The sequence below is a fragment of the Giraffa tippelskirchi genome, chromosome 4, assembly GCF_054371585.1.
Source record: "Giraffa tippelskirchi isolate mGirTip1 chromosome 4, T2T-mGirTip1v1.2.pri, whole genome shotgun sequence".
Taxonomy (NCBI): domain Eukaryota; kingdom Metazoa; phylum Chordata; class Mammalia; order Artiodactyla; family Giraffidae; genus Giraffa; species Giraffa tippelskirchi.
The window spans coordinates 21,022,052-21,040,969 of record NC_137278.1 but is presented as its reverse complement, the minus strand read 5'-3'; the positions used below and the strand labels follow the sequence as shown (position 1 = coordinate 21,040,969).

Sequence of the window (18,918 nt, the reverse complement as noted above, 5' to 3'; positions counted from 1 at the left end):
TGGTATTTCCTTCTGAGTGAGATGGAAAGAAAGCCATGAGAGGCTCTGGACAGTGGACTAAGAATAGACTTCAGGGTCGCAGCAGAGAGAACAATTACTGTGCCTATTTGACAGACTGGCTTATTGATTTAATAGGGACTTTGAGAGAAAGATCATAGTTTTTAACTACAAGGTTCTGAGCAACTGGAAAAAAAAATCTGAGATTTACTGGAACACTTGAGACAGTAAAAAAAAAAATAGACATTTACACACATGGGGGAGTTCAGTTTTGGAGGATGACTTTTAAGATTCCTGTTACAAATCCAAATGGGCATGCTGAATAGACAGTTGGCTATTTGAGTCTGGATACCAGAAGTAAGTCGCTGGGAAATCATGCCATCTCTCAGAAGCAGGATGTTTCACCTGTACCACAGGGCACAGAAAATGATGAGTGTCTGTTTTCTCAGTTCTCCCAAGGATAGTCTCGAATGTGGTAACTGATGCATAGGAAAGAAGTTATTTCATTACATATAACACATGCTCTACAGCAGTGGTCTTCCAAGTGTGACCTGGTATACCCAGCAGCATCACCTGAAAACTTACTAAAAATGGACATTGTTGAAATGCCACCCCAGGCTTACTGAATCAGGAACTGCGGGAGGGGAGGGAGCACGTGATCAAACCTTACAATTGAATTGAACCCCAGCTTAATGCCTTAGGATACTGGGATTTAGATTCTTTTGGACCGTGTGTAAGAAAGCCATGAAACTATAAAATGGGGGGATTGGACTTCCTGATAACTCTGTAGAAATAAAGTCTTTCTTCTCCTGTACCTTCTAACAGGGCAAGAGACAAAGAAGACCTTCGCTTTCTCACATTTGTGTATTTCTAATCAGCTCATGTTTCAGAATTTGCATTCAGCCGTTGCCTTGCCCAGCTGAGTAGTCAGTGGAGAGAAGGTGCTTATTGTGTCTGAGTTTACTGCTGGAGACACAGTCATGAAGATGATACAAATAAATCATTTCCTTTCTTTCTGTTTCTGAAAATATTCCATTGTCAAGATGGCCGCATTTTCAGGTCAAGCTGTTTTTTTATTTTTCTCACAGATTTAGACTTTTATTTTGGTTTTATGATTGTTTCTGTGTTTCCTGTGATGTGCCTAGATGTGAATTTCTTTTCATTTTATTGAAGATACACTTGACTTCTATCTGTGGATTGATGTTTCCCATTGGTTCTGAAGAATGATCAGTCAATTTTCTTCAAATAGTGTCTCTTCTCCATCCTATCCTTTTTCCAGAATTCTATTCAAATGTATATGAAGCCCCTTGCTCTCTGATTCTTTTCTCTCTTTCATATTTTTTGCATAGTTGTATCTTTATATGTTTCATTCAGTAAAACTTCTGGTCTTTCTATTCAGAAAGAATTTGACATTGACTTTATATTTTTCTTGCTATGTCAAAACTGCATTTGATTTTTAAACTACACTTACTGTATTTTTCACTTCAGAGTATTCTAATGGGCTCTTTTACAAAGCTAGACTGATACTTTATGTAATTTCCTCTTCCCTGTAGTTCCTTCAAAGTGTATCTGTTACCTTTATAAATAGAATAATGATAGTTGTTACTGTTTCCTATGTCTATAAGTCCAATATTTGATGTCTTTGCAGCTATTTTTTTATTATGTACAGGATAAAACATGCTCATGAAATTTTCCTTCCAAACAAGCATCTCTAATTGATCCCTAATTATCAGCACCAACAGGTAGGGGGAAAAAATGACTTCAACCAAATCTTCTGCCTACCTCTGATCCAGGGGATTTATCTAGCAAAGTAGCTCCTTTGAAGTGAGCCCAAAATTTATACTGGCTAAATATCAAGAAAGACAAAAGTTGGAATGAATGGATACATATATGCAAGATTTAGAGAGAGAAAAATCTATCTTCAGAGAAACCAAAATAAATCAAAAACTCTTTTAATAGCAAGGAAGAATGCTTTTTAAAAGTAGATTAGCAATCACTGAACATCCAGCATGGGTTAGTCACTTTAGAAATCAGTTTGAATTATTCATCATCAGTAGGGAATCTGTCCAGTTTACCAATAAAAAAAACAAAAATAAAAACTATGTTTCAACTAATTTAGATGATTTGCCCAGGGTTACAAAGTAAGTGGCAGGTCTGAGTTTAGAACTCAGATCTAAAAGCAAAGTCACTGTTTACTATCTCAAAGAGAAACCTATCGGCCCAGAAGGCAAGGTAGGATAAGATGAAACTAAAATCATGAATCACTTCAACCAGAATGGAGAGATTGGAAGAGAAAAGTACATTGCATAATTTAGGCAATTTCCCTGTTTGGAAAACTCTTCACTTTGTTTCCAAGGAAAATGCAGTTCCTTTTGCCTCTGGCTGACTACAACAAGCCTTAGCAAGCTCCTGCAGCCTCCCAGTCTCCCCTCATATTGGAATTGGAAGAAAGCTGTAACACAAAGAAGCCTTAAGAATGAGAATCATAAAGCATTTTGACATATTACTCACTTGCTCCCTCCTAAGAATTAATATTTCAACATGAACCATATAGCTTTCTGACCCTTTGAGCCACTTCATACTAAATTTTGTAAACATGCACTTTCAGAATTATAAAATCCTGGAAATGATGTTTTCTGTTTTATTAGAGAAGAAGCAGACTAGAGAAGGTTTAATCACTTGTGTAAGGTCACACAGATTGTCAGCAGTATATTGGGACTCTCTTCTTTTCTTCTCCGTCTAATGTGTTTTTTTGTAGAGGATCATGCATATTCATTGCAAAACCAACATTCCTTGCTTCTGTATATTGAACCCTCCACTTTATATTTGAATATTTCAGAAGCATCTTCAGTTGAACTTCTAGGCAAAGTTGAATTCCCACCTGGAGTCAGGTGATGCTTATTATCTGTTTGCTCCACAGGTCACTAAAAGCACACTGCATTATTGGCTTCATTTCTTCCACTAAATTGCTATGAAAACTTGGCTTCTGCTCCCAAGTTTGTAAAATGCATATTTGATTTCCAGTATTGCCTGCTCTCTATGATTACATGAGTTTGATTTCATTTCAAATAATATATTCATGTGAAATATATTATTGACTGACTATATGTTTTGTACCAGGTTTTGTGAGAAGCAAAGATAATACAGAAATGAATTTTGCTCATTTCCCGCCCTGGAGGGACTTGAATTCAAGGGAGGAAGGAAGATCTGATAACATAATTTACATATAGTAAATGCAATGTCCTGAGGTTATAAAAACAGAAATAACTTGTCTAATTTTCCCCTTTGACTATTCTTATCTGTGATAAAAACTTAAGACTAAGCCCTTAGAAAGCATGTTGGAAGGTAGAACATCCTGTTTCAACATATGCCAGTCATTAAATGAAATCTTTTTCTAAACTCACTCCTTTCAATGGGCTATGGCTTGCCAGCTGGGCGCAGGGCATGGCTTTCCAGTGATAACAGGATGTTGCAAGTACTTTGTACACAATGCCTCTAAGAGCCCAGTGGAATGGTGGCTCCCCATTGAGAAACTTCTGACAACCTTGCAGCTTTTCAATGGTCAGCCCCTCCACCAGCAGCTCACAGTTAACACGGACTAAATACTTACAGAAACTGCCAGTCTGCAAAGGGTGAACACATGCCCCCAGAGCTGAAATGACTTCCAGGCAGTCCCCAGCCCCCACAAACAAGAGCGCTGCTCTGGAGGGAATTACACAATACCTGTCCTCACACCTTGGGGGAACTGAGGGGTGGAGACCCGCATTAGTCTTGTGTGTTTATAATTCAACTCCAACTGAGAGCCAGCATAGCAACACTCCATGGCTAGAATAAATCTATCATCTAGCCTGACCCATCCTCTTTCATTTACAGTAGGGAAGCTGAGGCCCTGGGTAGAGACGTGACTTCTAAAGTCACTCAACAAGGCAGGAGACAGACAAAGCTAGGACTCTCATTGTTTGGCTTCAATTTGAGTGCTATCAAATATTTCCAAAACTCCACACAGACACAGCTTCTAGAATGACCTCCACCCTTGGATTTCCCTGGAATTTACCATTTTCAAAGAAGACAGCTATTATATGAGATTTTTCTCAACTCTTCCTTTTCCTGCTTCTAAACTTTTCTCAAACTCTGATGTAGCTCTGCAAAGCACTATGAGTAATCCTGACTTCTGTTCAATATCAATTTTTACATTAATTTTGATATTTTTAAAATACTGCATTCTGATGTTTTTTTATCATGACCATTGAGGGTTTGTTTTGATGACTGCTTGAGTGTTGTGTCCAAGATAAGTGCCTTATGGCCTCAACCTATCCCAGCCCTGTTTCTAGGTCCTGGGGACCTTCTTATAGAGCAGCAGAGAACAGCTGGCAAATTGCTCAGTGGGGGACACCTCATGGGAAGAGCTGGTAAAGAAGCTTCTGAAAAAGAAACAAGAGGTGCTTTGGGGGGCTGCTCTCCTCCAGGACTATAGATACAAAGAAGGAGCACATGAAGCTGGGCTATCTTATTTACAAAGTCAGCCCTTAGAAAATCTCCCCAAACTACTTCCAAACCAGCTTCTGTAGAACACCATGGAGGGGGCACCCCCCAAAATCTGCATCCAAATTCAGAAGTAGGGAGCTTCCATTATAGGGAAGTGAGGATGGCCTTCAATGGCCATACCTCCTACACATTGGCTCTAGAACATGCCAGAGAGCTTTGAAAATCATAGGATTCTATCATGAAGATACATCATGTCTAGAGGAAGGTGTGCCGGTGACTAACCAGGCAGAGGAAGGCATTCACCCGTGGACAGGTGGGCAGGTGAGCTGCCATAGTGGCCATCAGGTCAACCTCAACTTTCCTGACCTGGGATTGTGGGTCCCACAAACTTGATCCTGCCTTCCTCTCTTCCCAGCCTGGGTGGGCTCCTTTAATGATCTGGCTACTTGTCTTTTTTTTTTTTTGCCAATGGAAGTAAAATTTTTGAGGGCTTTCTCAACTCACTGTTACCAGCCTCAAGCAGATGCTCAATATTCAGGACTGAAAAAAGGGAAGAAATGAATTTAACCAAGTCAGAATACTTCTTCTGTAAAGGATCAGAAAGTAAATATTTCAGCCCTGAAGGCCACAGGATATCTCTCACAATTTTGCCCCTGCAACAGCCATAGGCAATGAATAGTACGTGAGTGGGTGTGGCTGTATTACAATAGTTTATTTATGGTCCCAGAAATTTGAATTTCATAAAATTTTTCATGCTTCATAAAATGTTATTTTTGACATTCTTTTCAACACTTAAAAATATGAAAAAATTCTTAGCTCTTGGGCCACTTTGCCAATCCTTAATTAAACCAAAAAACTTCATACACTCCACTCCCTTGAAAAGCTGTTGTTATATTTCAGGCTGAATTCAAGCCAAATGCCACCTTTCCCAGAAATATTGCAATTTAATAAAATAAGAATCCAGATAAGATGTAAAGAATTATGAAGAGAAGGGGGTTTATCAACTAAAGGAATGATAAACACCAGGATACAAAGACTAGAGAGAGAGACATTCATTAAGGTAGATTTGTTGGATGATTAGGTTATTTTGTCACGGCATTTTTTGTTTTTTGGAGTACATAAATGGGGTTATTTGCTTGTTTTCTTTATTGCTGCTGTTTGTGTGTTTGGATTTTTTTTTTTTTTTTTTTGCTTTTTGTCTACTTTTGCAAGAAGGATTTGCAGAGCTAAAGAATTCCATAATTCATGTGTTTCTGTATCAGCTAATATCCTAATTTATTACACAGGGCTTTGCAGTTTATTATGTAAATTATGTTTTCACTTAACCCCTTCAACAGCTCTGTGAAGTAAACAGAACCAATGCTATTAGCAGTACAGCTAAATTACAGATGAAGATTGGAAAGGCTTAGGTACTTGATAAACCTTAGAGCTGGCACATAATTGAGTCCGTATTGAACTCCCAGTCCTGTGGTCCGGTTTGATGTCCCTGCCTCTTTATCACACTTCTTCCTGCTGGCAATACCCTAGAACAGGCACCGTGGAAGACACAGAGGTGAGCAGGTTATGATGCAGGAGACAGACCCACAACTGCAGAGCAAAGTGAAAGGTGTGGAAACCAGCAACCCTGCCAGCGCCGGGGTCTGTAAGCATGTTGGCCTGAGTGACGCTGGAGCGGGGCTCTGCCCTGGAAGCGAAGCTGGTGGTCCCTATCCCATAGGTATTCCAGGACTGAAGTGATAACCACCACACTGGAGAAAACAGCAGACACACAGTGCACTGGTGGGCAGAGTTCTGAGAACTTCCTGAGTCCCTCCTTATCCAACCAACTGAGGAATAGGTAACATTTATCTATAATGAGCCTCATACGGCATTGGGAACCATTCTCCCAAAGCAGCCACAGTTGAAGCAGCCTGTCCTTCAGGTGCACGTGCCTGTGTCAACAAAGCAAGAAGATATTCAGTGTAGAGCTGCCTGGGTACCAGCTGTCAATGTTCAAGTAAGTGTTCCTTTCCCAAGGTTTCTAAACCCCTGCAGTGAGAAAGCTGAAGGCATAACTGTGTTGACTCACACTGGCACAGAGGAGGGTTCTTCACCCCCTCCTTGTATTTGACCCAGAGACTCCTAATTGGTGTAAGCTAACATCATGTCACATTAAATATTTACTGCACCAGTTCCTCTCCATTTCTGAAATGTGAGCCAGGGAACCCAAGGTTAGAATTCTCGTCCTGCCACCCAGAGCAATGATATTTCTCTGGCTTCAAAGCCCCGTTCTGTCAGGGTCTAGAGGCTGAATTTAATGGTGAGAAATGAATCTGTAATTGGAAATTGTGTTGATTGGAGGACGTGAGCTCTCTGAACTTGGCTAAGAATTCCACCATGCATCTGAACACCTCATGTCAGATAAACAGCATCTCAAGTTTAACTAATGGTAAAACATATTAATCATAAAAAACCTACATTTTTGAGGTCATACTTGGTGCTTTATATACTTTAGTTTGAACCCTCACAGTGAGCTTGTAACATAACCAACTTTATAAAATGTTCAATGGCAGGGGCCCTGAGAACAGACTACCTGTTTGAATCTAGGCTGTATGATCTTGGAAAAAGAAGATTAACAATAATAATAGTTGACTCACTGTGACAGGTTGCATGCCCTCCACCCCCCCACCCCCCAAAATATAAAATATGTCCATGTCAAATCTTGGAAGCTGTGAATGTGACCTTATTTGGAAAAAGTGTCTGTGCCAATGTAATTAGGTTAAGGATCTTGAGATGAAATCATCTTGGATTGTCTGGCTGGGCCCTAAATCCAATGACAAGTGTCCTTAAAAGAAAAAGGCAGAGCCACTTCTGGCATTCTCAGCAGCTTTGGGCAGGCTCCTCCCTGCCTGGGGGTCAGAGGCAGCCGTTCCCTGCCACACAGGCTTCTCTGCGGAGCTGGTCAGAAGGTGGGAGCTTGCTTCCCAGAGTGAGGGCAGGGAGAGAGAGTGAAGGAGAGAGAGACGGCACCTGCTGTCTGTCCCTGAAGCCATGCCACCTAGTTAGGTATTTGCTAAGGTGCACCCGTGTCCTGGTCCCAGTATCTGCATTTGCTGTCTATTGCTGTATAAAAATTCACCTTGAGTTTAGAAGCTTAAAGCCCTAGAAATTGTCTCACAGTTTCAGTGGGCCAGTGATCCAGTCATGGCTGGACTGGACACCTCTGACCCAGGGTCTCTTACGAGGTCACAATCCAGGGAGCCCTGTGACTACAGGTACCTCAGAGCTCTTCTGAGGGAGGACCTGCTTCCCTTAGGGACTGAAATGTGCCCCCTTCCCCAGATTCATATGCAGAAGTCCTAAATCCTGTACCTTAAGATGGGACTGTATTTGGAGAAAGAGCTTTTAGGAGTTAATTAAAGTTAAATGAAGTCATAAAGATGGGGTCCTACCAGTCTACCCAAGGGTAGGTGCCCTTATAAGAAGGGAGAGAGACACCAGAAACACACACACACACACACACACACACACACACACACACACACGAAAGGCCACGTGAGGACCCAGCAAGAAGGCAGCTTTCTACCAGCCAAGGAGAGAGGCCTCAGGAGAATCCAAACTTGCTGACACCGTGATCCTGGATTGGCAGCCTCCAGAACTGTGAGAAGATAAATTTCTCTTGTTTAATTCACCAAGTCTGCAGTTTTGGTGATGGCAGCCCCAGCAAGTGAACTCTGTGTCCAAGCTGACTGGCACGGCTGTGGGAGTCCTCATATCCAGGCCGGTTGCTGTTAGCTGGAGACAGCAGTTCTCTGCCAGGTGGGCCTTTCCATAGGGGAACTCACAGCACGGAACCTGGCTTCCTCAGAGTGTCCATGTGCATTTGTGCAAGCGAGCGAGAGAGAGACAGAGAGGGACAGAAATTAGAGTCCTTTTATAACCTAATATTGGAAGTGGACTTCCCTTCTTTCGCAGTATGCAGTTCATCAGAAGTGAGTGAGTAGGCTCAGCCCACACCCAGGAGAAAAAGATTACACAAGGGTGAGGATCAGGAGGTTCCATTACCATTCATTCCCCACAGAGGGATCAAAGGAAAATGTCAGTCCTCTAACTCTCAAATTGAAAAACTGAATTGTGACTTTCCATGGTTCCAAAGAAATCCAAACTCCTTTCTGTTGCTTTTGTGTATTTCACAATTTGTTGGTTTCCAGTCATTTTGTCATGTCCAACTCTTTGTGACCCATGGACCGCAGCATGCCAGGATTCCCTGTCCTTCATCATCTCCCAGAGTTTGCTCAAACTCATGTCCACTGAGTCAGTGATGCCATCCAATCACCTCATCCTCTGTCGCCCCCTTCTCCTCCTGCCCTCAGTCTTTCCCAGCATCAGGGTCTTTGCCAGGGAGTGGGTTCCTTGCATCAGGTGACCCAAAGTATTGGAGCTTCAGCTTCAGCATCAGTCCTTCCAATGAATATTCAGGATTGATTTCCTTTAGGATTGGTTGGTTGGATCTTCTTGCAATCCAAGGGACTCTCAAGAGTCTTCTCCAGCAAAACCTCCTTCTCTTACTAATAGATTCCATTTATTTTTACTCCTCAAACAGTCAGTTCTTTCATAAGTCAGGGAATTTGCCTTTGCTTCTTCTTCTGTGTGGAGAGAAATGATCTCCAGGTGTTCCCAGAGGTTGGATCCTTCCTATCAGTTAGGCCTCAATATACCACCGTGGGAGTGACCTTCCCCCAATATCCCAAGGTTGTGGTCCCAACCCCCCACCGGCCTAAGGCACTTCTCATCATATTATTTGATTCTATGTTCTTCATCACACTTACCAGTTTAGTGGTTGATCTATAAGCACTCTCACTGGACTATACACTGGTCATGGTTGGCTTGGTAACCTGGTACCAGTCCCCTCAAACATGTTTCAACATGGTATGGAGAAGTTGGAATGGTTGAGAAAAGCCCAAATGCCAGGCTGAGGATTCAGGATGTTATCTGAGTCATTTCTGAACAGGGCACTATTTCTAAAAGTATCTGGAAGCAAGCAGTGATGAGTGGGCAGAGCCTGGAGGGTGCCAGAATGCAGAGACAGGCCAGAAAGCGATGGAGAGGCAGTGACCCTAGGAAGGATGGGGCCTGGGCATTTTTTCATGGAAACTATTTTATGGAAACATTTCTACATGTTTGTGCCTGAGTAAGTCTGGCAAGAATCCAAATAAATCTTCACTTTCCATTTTGAGTATAGCAGGGTTCATGTAGTTCTGCTCCTAACCCATTCTGACTCTTTTAAGAGGGAAGGTCTACGTAGATATCATGAGAAAAATAGACGGGACTTCTGCCGCAGAGAGCAAGTGACCTTTATCCCTTTGCCTTAATACACTTTTATGTCCCTGTGAGCCTCACTCATTTGGTCCACACTCTGTCTGCAGGTTTTGAATTCCCAACAAAATGTATCATGGCTCTCCACTACGCAGTGAGTCATCAATAGTGTCCTTATATAAACATATCCAAAAAAAAAAAAAAGGAAACAATCTGAATCAGTGTCCCAATACCCTGGCCCCAGCTCTCTCACTTCTCTTTGTTTTCTATTTTTTCCAAAGAGAAAGGGAAGTGGGAACAGAGAGAGAGACAAGGACAGATTGATTTTGATTCTCTGTCTGGAGTGGCCATTGTCACTGGAGACAAGGATCTTATCCTGGCCTGGAGTTTAGAACAGGAAGTTTAAGATAATAGCTGTGGTTTTCTTAGCCTAGAATTGGACCAACCTTTCCTTCCTTTTGGTGGCTCAGATTATATATTGTTAGAGCTACAGAGAAACCCACTTGAGCCTCAGTTTCCTGATCTGAATAAGGAAGTGGTTGAACAAGATAAGCTTTAAAAAACCAAGATCCTAAAAGCCTGTGATGCTAAATACACACACACTCACACATACACACACATACACACACACACACACATCAAGCAGGATTCTGCTTGGGGACCCCTGTGCCTGGTATACACGCAATAAACATTTGTTGATTTGAGGTTGTTTGATCTTATCTAAGCCAACATCATCTGCTTTCCATTTTCAAAAGGATGTGGCTAGTTCAGTTTTTTATCCCTGCTAATTAATTCAGTTCCAGCTCTTCGTGTACAAAATGCTCTGTGGGCACAGAGGAGCAAGGGACAAGTTTAGCAGAGGCAGTGGAAAGGGAAGCTTCATAGAAGAGGTGATATTTGGGTCCTGAGGCATAAGTAGGAGTTTGCCAAATAAAAAAGGATGAGGAAAAGTATCTGGGGATGAAAGAAAAATGTATGTGAAGACTCAGAGATACAGGAGAGTCTGGTGCACTAGAGAATCCCAGAATGTAAGAAAACCGAAGAGAAAATCACCAACTTAGACCGTAAAGAAAGGGGTCCTGTGTGGGGTTTTGCCTTCCCACTGTCTGTTTTCATTCAGATAGCGTCACTTCAGCTGTTCTTTGGGAGCTTCCTTGATCCTTCTCAGTGTCTGTGAGTTGGGAAAGGCTGACCCTGACCTCTCGTTCTAGAGGGAGATGTTTCCCAAGTCTGGCCGGTTTGAACATCCCCTGCACCCTGATTTGGTTTTCAAATCAAAAGATGAGCAAGTAACTCAAGTTGGGGCAATCCAACTCAAGTTGGGGCAATTCTGGGAGCAGGAGAGGGAGGTGTTGATGGTGAAACTAAACAAGCCTAATTTGGGGACTGCTAGCTGCCATTTCAATGTCAAAACTCTGAGGGTGAGGTCCAGTGATTAGGACTCCAAGCTTTCACTTCCAACAGCCTAGGTTCAATCCCTGGTCAGGAACTAAGATCCCACAAGCTTCATGGCACTACCAAAAAATAAAAACAAAAACCCCCTAAGGGCTAAAAGAGAGGTAAATATAAAGAAAATTAGGAAGGACCAAATGACAAGCAACTTAGGAACCTTGACATAAGATAAGCTTGAAAAACTAGATACCCAGGAAGGCTGATACTTACAATGTTTAACAATGTTGATATAGTCAGGACATAAAAATTTAAAAATGAACCTGTGTGTGTTATTCAGAGAAAGAGAACCAGTAGGAGAGACATATATGCTGTTGCTGTTTAGTTGCTAAGTCATGTCTAATTCGTTGTGACCCCATGGACTGTAGCCCAATCCAGCTCCTCTGTCCATGGGATTTCCCAGGCAAGAACACAGGAGTGAGTTGCCATTTCCTTTCCCAGGGGATCTTCCCGACCCAGGGATCTAACCTGCGTCTCCTGCATTGGCAAGCAGATTCTTTACCACTAGCACCACCTGGGAAGCTGTTTACAGTTTGGTACTAACAACCACCACCACCACCACAGTTGGTAAAGAATCTGCCTGCAGTGTAGGAGACCTGGGTTCAATCCCTGGGTTGGGAAGATCCCCTGGAGAAAGGAATGGCTATCCACTCCAGTTTCTGGCCTGGGGAATAGTCGGACATGACTGAGCAACTTTCAGTTCACTTCACTTCACTGTCCAACTAAAAAAATACGGTCACAATCTGAAAGTAGAGAGTTATTTCATTTGATGGGAATGTTTAGGACTCCAAGCCCAGGAGACAGCATCTCAGTATCTCTGAGAAAACTGCTCTGAGGATGTGAAGGGAGGAGCCAGCTTTTATAAAAGTTTTGCAACAAAGGGCAAGGAATCTTAACTTCAAAAAATTATACTTAAATAAAGGAAGCCAGATATCCCAAGTTAAGGAATTTAGTATTCTATGTATGGGAAGACTCAAGCCTCTGGGCTCACTGAGTTTATTCCTATGAATATGCGCCTCAGCTGTCTGGGGCCAAATCCTGTCTCCTTATTCACCGTAAGGATTTGCAGATGGCCGCTTCTTGTGTTCCCCAGCTCCTCAGCAATCCAAGTAGAGGTGGCAGCATCCGCTGGATCACAGTTTTGGGAGCCCTCGTTCACATTTGGAAACCAGAAATCACTGATGGCTGTGACATTTCTTGCTTATTGATATGGCAGGAAATAGTTTCATTTCACAGTACCAACGGCCTGGGGGCTTCCCAGGTGGCACTAGTGGTAAAGAACTTGCCTGCCAATGCAGGAGACATAAAGAGATGTGGGTTTGATCCCTGGGTCAGGAAGATCTCCTGGAGGAGGGCGTGGCAACCCATTCCAGTATTCTTGCCTGGAAAATCCCATGGACAGAGGAGACTGGCAAAGGGCTACAATCCATAGGGTCGCAAAGAGTCAAACTTAGCATGCATGCATGCACCAGTGGCGTGGATCCTGGGCTCCAGGCCGGTGTGATGGTAAACATACTTTCATCTTTTCTCATTAACTTTGTATGTGGGTTTTTCTTTCTCTATGTAATCCACTAGCACAGATAACTGATTAATAAACTGGGAATGAGGAGAATAAATTTGATAATGATTAAATAGGTGTATATAAATATAGTTTATAAGGTTTCTTCTGGTTTTATCTTCTATTTTCTTGTTCGTGTTCCTTTATTCTTATAAAGAAAAACACCAAGACTTTTTTTGCTTGGCAAGCACCAAACCCTGTAATCTCTTGTTTCCCCTCATTTAAAAATATGTCTTACTACTTTCTCAAATGGGAAAAAAAATAACTATGTTTCTGGTTTCCTTCAGTTAGTTGCTTTCCCCTAAAATAATCCATTCATGCAGAGGATCACATGAGCAGTATATAATTTACCGGAGGGTGCTGAGAGCCAGCAGAGGGTTTATGTTGGCCCAGCCAACATGTCGAATTCTCCCTTAGACATCTCTGTAGTGCCCAGAATTTTCTATGGCGGAAGCTGAGTCGGGATCCTGTTCATTCTTTCACCTTGCTCCCTGCCTCTTCAGCTCTTTCTCTTCTGTATTTAGCTTTCGTATGACTGTCCAAACTCTTCTCTCCTGGATGACAGAATGCAATTCTGCCTTGCTGTGTCTTCATTTTGAAACTCGCCCATCTACCCACCACCTTACCTGCCAAAACAAAAGGTCCCTCCACTTGCTAGGACCTACGCTATTTAAAAATGAGAGGCTTTCAGTAACAAAGTTTATTATCTTCATTATCTTCTCTCCTGCTGGATATTTCAGAATGTCTTATGCATTGGTTCAACAATGTTCAAAATTATTACAATCATGTTCCACCAAACAGAGATGTTAAACTGATATTATTCTATGCTTTTAAGCATAATCCTTTGTTGAAAGATAAGTGAAGTCATCGTCCGTGACCAAGCTTTACAATGTGATATTTGTGACACAGTGCCTTCTCTTTCTGGCCTATGTGCTGCTCACATTTTTATCCTAGTTTTTAAGCCAATCTCTACTCTTCCTGATGACAGCCTCCCAGCAAATTCAACTGCTTTTCAGCACGTGAAGAGAAATGAGGAATTCCATTTTAAAAGTAGAAATACAATGGGATTTCCTGTTTGTTTCCCACAGGCAGTGGCCTTTTGGGGACAGGAGGCATATGTCTCCATTTCTGGTATTAAATCATAGGTTATATAATGAAACAAAATATTTGGGTTAAAGGAGAGTAACTGGTTCCCTGCTTTTCTTCTTAAATATATCGTCTTGCCTCATTCACTTCACAGAGAGCTCATCTTATCATCTGTTCATTTTCCTCATTAATGTAAAAATATATGCTGAGTATCTGTGCTGTTCTAAACATTGTATTTGGTATCAGAGATACCAAAATGATTGTCCTGACCTCTGCCCCAAGGAATGCTCAATCTAGTCAGGAGTAAGAAAAGATGAGCAAAGATTATTTATTAAAATTATGGGTAATAATGATTAGATGATGGTGGTGATGGCTTACATTCATGTACCAGGTGCCATGCTAAACAACTGACCTTGTTTATCTCATTTAATCCTTACAATGATCCCATGAGATATGCACTGTTAATATTCCTACTATATCAGTGTGCATGCTAAGTCACTTTAGAGGTGTCTGACTCTTTGCAACCCTATGGACTATACCCCACTAGGCTCCTCAGTTCATGGAATTCTCCAGGAAAGAATACTGGAGTGTGTTGTCATGCTCTCCCCCAGGGATCTTCCCAACCCAGGGATTGAACCTGCATCTCTTATGTCTCCTACATTAGCAGGTGGATTCTTTATCACTGAGACACCTAGGAAGTCCCATTATATCAGTGAGGTACCTGGAATTAAAGGGCTTCTCTGGTGGCTCAGAGGTAAGGAATCCACCCAAAACTGCGGGAAACATGGGTTCCATCCCTAGGTCAGGAAGATCCCCTGGAGAAGGAAATGGTAACCCACTCCAGTGTTCTTGCCTGTGAAATCTCAGGGACAGTGGAGCCTGGCGGGCTTCAGTCCATGGAGTCGCAAAGAGTTGGACATGACTCAACAACTAGACAACAACAACAAGAATTAAAAAGGATCCAGTAACTTGTCCTAAATTGGAAAGTTACTCTGAGGGAAAGCCAGGGTTGAATCCAGGTCTGTCCAAGACTGTCAAGGCTACTAACTCTTCTACAGAAAACACAGAAGAACGCGATCTAAAGGCATGAGGGGCTGGATCAGAACAGACAGAGTAATAACTGCCTTTGCCTAGGGGTAGTCAGAGAGGACTTCACAGAGGGGGCGGGATTATTGCTGGCCCTGAAGGCAGAGAATTTTGGGCAGAGTTGTGCAGGCAGGGGGATCAGCATGGCCAAAGGCCATACTATGGAAATGGGGAAAAGCAGATTTCATTTTGGTGAAGAGGAGTAAGTGAATGTGGCAAGGGTTTGGGATCATTACTAAGAGTTGCCTGGAGAACTGGCCTGAGGCTGTGTGGAATCAGGTCACAGAAGAGCCCTGGCAGAGCATATTCAACTGTACTCAACGTTATCTATGAATGTGTGTTCAGCACCACCACCTCGCAGGGCTAAGATCCAGAGAAAGCAATGAACAAACTGACCTATGAACAAGCCTGTCACTCTCCACTCACATTCATCACCAAGTCTTCGCATTACTAGTTTCAAAATGCATCTCAAATACATCCACTTTCCCAGCTCCATTGCGTTCCCCCTGGTCAAAGCCCCTCTCGCCTCTTATTAAGCCCATTATGACCGCCTCCTGAGTGGTAGCCAGCTCTCAACCTTGCCCTCCTCCCTAGAACAAGGTCCACCCACACCCCAACGTGGGAAAACTTTCTTGAAACACCAGAGGGATCATGCCATTCCCTTGTCTCCAAACAGCACTTAAGGTAAGATCCAAAAGCGTCAGTTCAATTCAGTTCAGTCGCTCAGTCATGTCCGACTCTTTGTGACCCCATGAACCGCAGCATGCCAGGCCTCCCTGTCCATCACCAACTCCTGGAGTCTACTCACACTCGTCTTCATGGTGATGGTTGAGCCATCCAACCATCTCATCCTCTGTCATCCCCTTCTCCTCCTGCCCTCAATCTTTCCCAGCATCAGGGTCTTTTCCAATGAGTCAGCTCTTCACATCAGGTGGCCAAAGTATTGGAGTTTCATCTTCAACAGCAGTCCTTCCAGTGAACACCCAGGACTGATCTCCTTTAGGATGGACTGGTTGGATCTCCTTGCAGTCCAAGGGACTCTCAAGAGTCTTCTCCAACACCACAGTTCAAAAGCATCCATTCTTCGTTGCTCAGCTTTCTTTATAGTCCAACTCTCACATCCATACATGACCACTGGGAAAACCATAGCCTTGACTAGACAGACCTTTGTTGGCAAAGTAATGTCTCTGCTTTTTAATATGCTATCTAGGTTGGTTATAACTTTCCTTCCAAGGAGTAAGTGTCTTTTAATTTCATTGCTGCAGTCACCATCTGCAGTGATCTTGGAGCCCAGAAAAATAAAGTCAGCCACTGTATCCATTGTTTCTCCATCTATCTGCCATGAAGTGATGGGACCAGATGCCATGACCTTAGTTTTCTGAATGTTGAGCTTTAAGCCAACTTTTTCACTCTCCTCTTTCACTTTCATCAAGAGGCTCTTTAGTTTTTCTTCACTTTCTGCCATAAGGGTGGTGTCATCTGCATATCTGAGGTTATTGATATTTCTCCTGGCAATCTTGATTCCAGCTTGTGCTTCATTCAGCCCAGCGTTTCTCATGATGTACTCTGCATATAAGTTAAATAAACACGGTGACAGTATACAGCCTTGATGTACTCCTTTTCCTATTTGGAACCAGTCTGTTGTTCCATGTCCAGTTCTAACTGTTGCTTCCTGACCTGCATACAGGTTTCTTAAGAGGCAAGTCAGGTGGTCTGGTATTCCCATCTCTTTCAGAATTCTCCACAGTTTATTGTGATCCACACAGTCAAAGACTTTGGCATAGTCAATGAAGCAGAAATAGATGTTTTTCTGGTACTCTCTTGCTTTTTCAGTGATCCAGCGGATGTTGGCAATTTGACCTCTGGTTCCTCTGCCTTTTCTAAATCCAGCTTGAACATCTGGAAGCTCACGGTTCAGGTATTGCTGAAGCCTGGCTTGGAGAATTTTAAGCATTACTTTACTAGCGTGTAAGATGAGTACAATCATGCAGTAGTTTGAGGATTCTTTGACATTGCCTTTCTTTGGGATTGGAATGAAAACTTACATTTTCCAGTCCTGTGGCCACTGCTGAGTTTTCCATATTTGCTGGCATATTGAGTTCAGCATTTTCACAGCATCATCTTTCAGGATCTGAAATAGTTCAACTGGAATTCCATCACCTCCACTAGCTTTGTTCGTAGTGATACTTCCTAAGGCCCACTTGACTTCACATTCCAGGATATCTGGCTCTAGGTGAGTGTTCACACCATCGTGATTATCTGGGTCATGAAAATCTTTTTTCTACAATTCTTCTGTGTATTCTTGCCACCTCTTCTTAATATCTTCCGCTTCTGTTAGATCCCTACCATTTCTGTCCTTTACTGAGCCCACCTTTGCATGAAATGTTCCCTTGGTATCTCTAATTTTCGTCAACAGGATCCAAAAGTGTCAACAGAATCCAAAGCTCTGTGTCAGGGAGGGTCTCTCTCTGTAGCCCCCTCTGCAAGCATGGTCCTCAAATCTCTGTCACTCAGTTTAACCCGACCTCCTCCAGCCATTCCGCCAAACCCTTCCATCCTGGCCCTTCCCCCACACTGCCCCCTCCACGCAGGGCTGCCCCCAGGTTCTTCCTTTGCTGGAGTCCTCTCAGCCTGCTCGCATTCATCACCCCTTCGTGAGAGCAGCCCTCTTCTCTCTCATCTGGATTTGGGTCTCCTTCATAGCCTGCCTCCCCTTCACAACACTGACCAGGGTTTAAGCTTAGAGGTTCATCTGAGTAATTATTTGTACGCCCTCCTCTAACATGTTTAGGACAGAAACCTGGTCAGGTCTACATCCCTCTCTGTCCTCAGTGCTGCCTAGCACAGCTTGTGTGTCACAGAAAGGCACAGCACGTACACTGAATGCATGAGTTTATATAATTTTATTTATTTGATTATTTCTTTCTGGCTGTGCTGGGTCTTCACTGCTGCACGGGCTTTTCTCTATTTGTGACTAGCAGGGGCTACTCTCTACTAGCAGAGGCTACTCTCTAGTTGCGGTGCTCGGGCTTCTCATTGCAGTGGCTTCTCTTGCAGAGCATGGGCTCTAGGGCATGTGGGTTCAGTAGTTGTGCCACGTGGGCTCAGTATTTGCAGTTCCTGGGCTCTAGAGTGTGGACTCACTAGTGGTGCACGGGCTTTGTTGCTCCAAGGCATGTGGGATCTTCCTGGATCAGGGATGGAACTCCTGTCTTCTTCATTGGCAGGCAGATTCTTTACCACTGAGCCACCAGGGCAGCCTTGAATGAATATTTGATGAACCAAATGGACAAAAATTTGAGTACATTCATGCTGTAATTCTTGTTTGAAAACTCCATCTTGAACCCTGAAACCATCTTGCTCCTCCCTACGAAGGAAATAAACAGTCATCCTCATCCCCAGAAGTGGATTTGGCTTTTGAAAAAAGCTCAGAGTCATCAGGAAGCAGAACTGTCAAGAAAAGCACTGGCCAGACCAGAGGAGCCCCTTGGCATTGCCAGTCAGGCACCCTGCAAAGGAAGGGAAAGTTTATCCTGTGGTCCTGGCAGCATGCTGATGGGGTCTGTGCAGAAGAGGCATCCTGCAGGCATTTCAGCAGCGGCTTCCCTGGAAAATCATTTCAAAGGCAAAGCCTCCATCTGTGTGTGTGGTTTTTTTCTGGCACATTTCGCAAGCGTCAGGCTCAGGATCTTGATTATTAAATTGCCTTTTGCATGAGCCACAGTCCTGTGACTTGCAATCCCATACTGTATCAATATAGGATGCTCTGCCCTGTCTGTCCCTCCACCCAAATCAATGTGTCATACAAGGTGTACATTTACAAGAAATGTCTACAGCCTGCATTTGGCAGTAAAGGGAAGAATGATAAACTGCAATTTGCTGTAATGTTTCTGCTGTTGTCTGTGCAGGGATTTGCTCATGGGAGACGCATCAGGAATTTTCCGACATGTTATTCCTGATGT

The 18,918-nt window shown here is 43.0% G+C and overlaps 1 long non-coding RNA gene across 1 annotated transcript in view; it reads left to right on the top strand.

Annotated features, from left to right (window-relative positions):
• Positions 1-7,754: 7,754 nt before the first annotated feature.
• The window catches only part of LOC145547125 (uncharacterized), a 40,864-nt gene continuing 29,700 nt past the window's right edge, over positions 7,755-18,918 (top strand). Inside the window, exon 1 of the long non-coding RNA XR_014083548.1 lies at positions 7,755-8,121. This is a non-coding gene — a long non-coding RNA (uncharacterized LOC145547125). The remainder of the gene's footprint in view (positions 8,122-18,918) is intronic.